Below are 6,000 nucleotides of genomic sequence, written 5' to 3'. Positions count from 1 at the left end.
GGCCCCATCCCTGGAGGTATTTCAAAGCCGGGTTGACATAGTGCTTAGAGACATGGTTTAGTGATGGTTTTTATCAGAGTGAGGTTGATGGTTGGACTCGATGATCTGAAAGGTCCCTTCCAACCTGGACAATTCTATGATTCTATGATGGCCAAGTTAGAAAAGTATGTTCTACTGATGTATTAGTAGTATCTACTAACAAAGCAGACGAAGCTAAGCAAGCCATGGGTTTATAAATTATGGCAGTGTTTTCATAGACTGTTCTGCTTACAACCTAAAAAAAAGCAATAAGGACTTGAAAATATTTGTTTTTACTGATTGAAATCCTGTGTATTGGGTACTAGAGCAGAGTTACGGTAAGCCTGAACTTTTCACATCTCATTCACAAGCGATGGGACGGGACAGAAAGCTGATGTTTCAGTTGTGGCTTGGTTCTACTCTATTGTATTTTATTATAATTACACTGGTTTGAGAGTGAAATTACTGATGAAGTGGTGCATGATTCCCATGTCAACATAAAACCTCTACAAACAAGGATTTGGTCTCTAAAATACACACATCACAACATACTATCCTATCATTTACATCTGACAAGACATATCCAGTGTTTTGGTTGGCCATCAAATACGAGGGGATAGCCAAGTTTCCAATAGCTTCACTTTCCAAACTTTAAATGAGACTTCAAAAGCTGTAGAAATGCAATACAGGACTATGAAGTCCTATACATACAATATCAAATCTTTCAAGAAGGAAGAACTGTGGGTGCAATTATTGTTATACTAACTGACATAGTTTCTGGAAATTGCTTGGGATTTGTTACGAAGGCTTTAAAAATCTTTTCCATCTGTTCTTTCTCTGGCTTATTTTAGGGTGCATTTATAGAAATACATCCACAATATATCATGGCCACAATACATAGACATTATTTGAGATATGCGTTTCCACTATAAAGCTATGTTTAAAGTAATATGAACACTGGTTTCCTTAAAGAGGCGTCCAAACTAATGCTAGGACTGAGAGTGACTGAAAACTCAGACCAATAGTCTTGGTTAAATAATTGTATAAGGAAAGGAAAATTCACTTGGTCATTAGTCTCAGAAGAATGACTATTGTCCTCCTGCTCAGTGCAAATCTCAAGCCTGGGAAAGGGCTGAGTTTTTCTTTAGACAGGCATACTTCAGCAAAACAGGATCCAATCCATGGAAATACCCATCCTGCAAAAATTGGTCATCTATCCCACAAAAATTAGGAGGCTGCACATCCTGTGGTAAGAACAGGATAGTTATTACAGGTTAGTTATTAGCTAGCCGAGATGCTGACACCATGCAAAATACTGCGTTAAGTCTTCAGCTGTGGACCAGTAAGTACATGCTTTCCTCACGCTAACTCGGTTATCCGAGAGATCAGGTACACCAGACATTTTCTTCAGCTGCTTTTCAGGATAGAAATGCTTATAATACTAATGTGTAATTGAGATGTAGTGATTCAAGTTGCAGATGAAAATAATCCCCAGAGGACCAGGGCTCCAAGTCATGGTTTAGGCAGTAGGAGTGTGAGACACCTGGGCTGCGACCAAGGGTGTCACCTTTAAGAGGAAGCAGTAGACTTCTTTCTGGAACAGCTATTGCATGCTAGGCACTGAATTTTGCAAGCATTGCTAACCCCATTGACAAAAATTGTACAGCAGGCTGAGGATCAATGCAGTTTCTAAAGTGCTGTAGCATCATCAGCAGGAAATTAACTTTGTGAGCAAGAGGCAAAGGAGTCAAAAGTAGAGACATTCAGTTGACAACTCCAGAGAATATTTTGTTTGTTTGGATGCTATCCATAAGCTACTGCTGGGTTTCTATCACAGAAGAAGGGGAAAGTGGAGGGGCTTGTAGCTGCTTGGTTTTTTCAAGATTAAGGGCATTTGTGCACTTGTGAAGAGAGAGATGATTTTTTCCTCCTGGGTATGCCTGAAGTCTTAAAGAACCTTAATGTTCCCGTGCACTGCAGAAGCTCCTGCAGAGCTGTAGTGCCAAGAGACTATCTCTATACCCTCAAGAGATTTTCAGAGTAGGAGTTGCAAGTTGGCACAAATCTTCTTCAGACTATGGAGGATGAACATTGCTCCACCTCTCTGGAGGACTTCTACAAGCAAAGCAATCATAAAATATAACTAGAAGCTGGTGTGATCTTGAAAAAAACCCCACATTCTAGTCTATCATAGTTTGCTTTTACAAGGGTGTGTATACAAGGAAAAAGGTTGTGTTCCCTGGCCCTTGCTCTTCGGCCCAGGACTAACATCTTCAAGCTACATGTAGGATGTGTGCGGCTGCTCAGTTCCATGACAATGGCTCAGCTTCTCAGCCTCAGCTTCTTCTTGTCCTCTGTCATCTTTGAATATAGTGTTGAAGCAAATTGTTATTTTTCTTTTTAGGCACCAGATGTAAACCTAGGCATGCAGCCAACTTCATGTATCCTTGAACAGGAATAATAAGACAGACCTTCTGGGAAGAGCAAGCGAGGAGTTCAAAGGGCAGATACGCTTCCAGCTGCATTTTATGTTATGCTTGCACAAGCTTCAGCACCCACAGCAAAACTAAAAAAAACATTGGAAAGTAAAATTAAGCCCAACTGCAGGTAGTTAGACTGCCATCACAGAGGAGCAAACTGTTATCAATGCGTTAGTTGCTGAGCCATCATCTTTTGCCAGTCATGCTAATCACAACATTGAGCGCAGCATCACGTAGGGTGGAGGGTGATTGTCATCCCCAGAGAGCGCACAAGGAGCATCCAGGTCCAGCGAATGGCCCTTGGGCTGCTGAGGTCACTCCACCCCACTGAACTGTGAATAAATATCAGATGTGGAGGGAAGGGAATGAAGAGGAAAGGTTTCTTTGCTCATGCATGGGCTGAAAAGGCATCTCCTCCCTCCACTTGTAAGGGAAGCCCTGTGGGATAGATGAGGACTAGAGACTGCTGCTACCAGTCTCTCTGAAGAGTTAAAGTGCATAGAGTATTGTCAATAAATTGCTGTTGGTTTGAGCTGCTTATTGCTGAAACTGATGGTGATAAAACTGCTTTTCCTGAAGAATGTGGCAACCAAAATAAGGCCTTCCTTCTTTTTGTGACAGCCTGGGAACTTGCTAGTGGAATTTCCTAATGCACTTCCTAATCGTTATTTATTTGTACTTCTGGCACATTCATCAGGGTGCTTGGTAGGGTTTAGGGACATGGTGAAATCTGAGGGTGCTGAAGGGGTTGAAAAAGATGTTTCTTGATGTGACTCTGACTGCTAAAAAAGAAATGCCTAGAAAAGAAGGCTGGAAACCAAACTTTATCTCCACAAAGCTCTAGTACTGAGAGTCCTCAGTGTTGCCTGTGGCCTGTGCTGGAGCTGTGCTACAGTGTAAGCCTGGATGGCTGGGAGGTGAAGCAAAGAACATGGATCTGCAGATGAATAAGCTGATGACTAAGTGGTTGCGGAGCACTGAGCAGCAATGGGATAGTAGCCATGTCCACATGGTCAGTAACAGGCTGAGAAGACAGTGGATAGGTACCCAGTCACATGGAGGGGTTGGCAGGCATCAAGTAGTGGCTTTTGGAAGTGTTGTTAGTTTGTAGTTAGTAGTTAGTTAGTAGAGGGGTGCAGGGGTATCTAAGTCCCCATTGAAACAGCAAAACTGTTTTTGATAATGATTTGAAAGAGCCTTTTTTTCCCCAGATTGCTGACCCTTCTCACTGCATCAAAAAGCGTAGTTCTGAGATTCTCCTGGCCCACACCTTTGCCAGCACTTAACTGGCTGATTTGTTCAGTTGAGCCTCAGAAGGGAAATACATCTGGAGGACCACAAGGAAATATAGCGTATGACACCATCTGCGAGTCTGCTTAGTAGGAAGAGAAGACGCTAATCAGTTTTGATGCACAAAAATCAAATGACCAGAACAGCACCCGCTAGCAATCTACAGACACTCGCATCCTGCAGTATTGTTGTGCCCTACTCTAAAAAGTAAATGGAGTATGACTAGTGAGACAATAGGCCTGGCCACCAGAAAAAAGAAGTGACATCTGGGGAAGTCAACAAGATTGTTCAAACTCGGAGCAGCTTCTTTTCCACTGTGACGGCCTCCATGATCACAAAAATACATCTTGTAAGACCCTGAACCAAAGAATAACATCATCGTTGCAATAACACTCTAAAAGCAAGAGAGGTTTTTTTTTTTCTATCCTGGAAGACCTACTGACACACATAGCTGAACCATACCAGAAAAAAAGCACAAACCCACGCGCAGGAGTATTCCACATTAGGTGTACACCAAATGGTTGTCACCAAATGCAGTATTTGCTTCGTTTCTATTTTATGAGCCATGGCTGAATTTATTTAGCAGGGTGTCTTGACATATTTGAGTTTGGAAAGAATCTGTTGGGAAATTGAACCTTTCTCCATGATTACCCTTATTTATCAATAGGAAATTCAATTTTTCTTTAAGTACCAACTTTGTTACAAAGACCCACTTAAGTAACTGGAAACAAAATGATGTTTGTTTGCGCCAAAGGATAACATTTACTGAAATGACACCTGTCAGGTTATTTGTTATTTCTCATTTGCAAAACTTTGGTTAGTGTATTGAATTCTAGATGGAAATGATATCTACAGCTAAGTGAATCTGGTGAAGGTTTAGTGAATCTGGATTGAATGGTGTGGTTTTATGTTCACCAGCATGGTTGAGACACCCCAGGGCTGACCATCCACTGTGTGGAGCAGAAGGCTATGCTCCATGGCTTGCTCTCTGTCTCTGGACAGGCTTCCCAGTCACACAGAAAGAGGACAGACCTGCAAGAACTGTTTTGTGCCCCACCATGTCCTGAGGTCTTCCAGATGTGTCTGAGGTCTGGCAACTCCTGCTGCCGTTGAGTGAAAGGATTAGGGGGCAGAGCAAGGTTTTGGGGTAGGAGCCTAAAAGGAGGCCAAGAACATCAGCATCTGTATTTTGGCAGCCAAGGTCTGTAGCATTCGTTGTCCTGGACTGTTGTAAGTTTGCATTATGGGTTTCACAGGACCATGACTGTTTGAATGGAGCAAGCCCATGACAGGTTTCAGGCTCGGTGAATTTATTTTGAATTTATTTTCAAGAACATTTGTCCCTAAGATAAGCAAGTGGATCAGAGTGCCCATTGGTGATGAACACTGAGAAATTAAATTCTTCCAAGTCTTATTCTTCTTGTTACATCTCTGGGGCTGAAGAATCTGAATTGCTTATTTCTTGCAGCCACTTCTGACTAGCCTTTAGAAACACCCCGGGTCGCATTTGTCAATATTTTGACAGCATGGTTGTCTTCAGGAAGTTCTCCTGGCACCCATCCATTTGACAGAAGTTCATCAAAACTTATCTGTTTTTTTCAGGGCCTATCTGTGCTTCAGATGCCTAAATAAATGTTGGCAGGACTCAGATATGCAGGACCTGAATCCTGATATGGAGTTTCTCTTTTGTCTCAAAATCCTGCCCAAGCTTTTCTCTGCTGAAGCTTTTCAGCCAGTTCTCCAGATCTAGCTTTCTACGCCCTTCCAGGCTAAGGGTGCTGAAGTTGAACGCTGCCTCCACAATTTGTCTGCTCTCTTGAACGTCTTACGTCTTTGTGGTTTGGGCAAGGAAATTGAGTTTTCCTCTTTGCTCAAGAAAGCCATAGGATAAGGACTACTGTCCCACCTGAAGCGTGTTGACACTCTTTTGAGATTTGTACTGGCTGAAAAGGACTTAATCAGTTTTGTATACGAAAATATTTTAAATGCAAATATATTTTTTGTCTTTTTTTTTTTTTAAAGCCATATACCAAAGAACCTCAAATCCTTTCATTCAGAAGAATGTAGTGCACACATTTATATAAACAAGCGTAAAGTCAGGAACTATAAACGTGGGAAACGTTGCTGTGAGAGCAACAGGTTTTTTCCTTTAGGTTTTTAAATAAGAGTTTTGGGGTTCTGTATCTAGACTATGTGCGTGTAACTTCCATGA

The sequence above is a fragment of the Numenius arquata genome, chromosome 7 (assembly GCF_964106895.1).
Source record: "Numenius arquata chromosome 7, bNumArq3.hap1.1, whole genome shotgun sequence".
NCBI classification, from domain to species: domain Eukaryota; kingdom Metazoa; phylum Chordata; class Aves; order Charadriiformes; family Scolopacidae; genus Numenius; species Numenius arquata.
The sequence above is the reverse complement of the archived record's forward strand: the minus strand, read 5'-3'. Positions refer to the sequence as shown.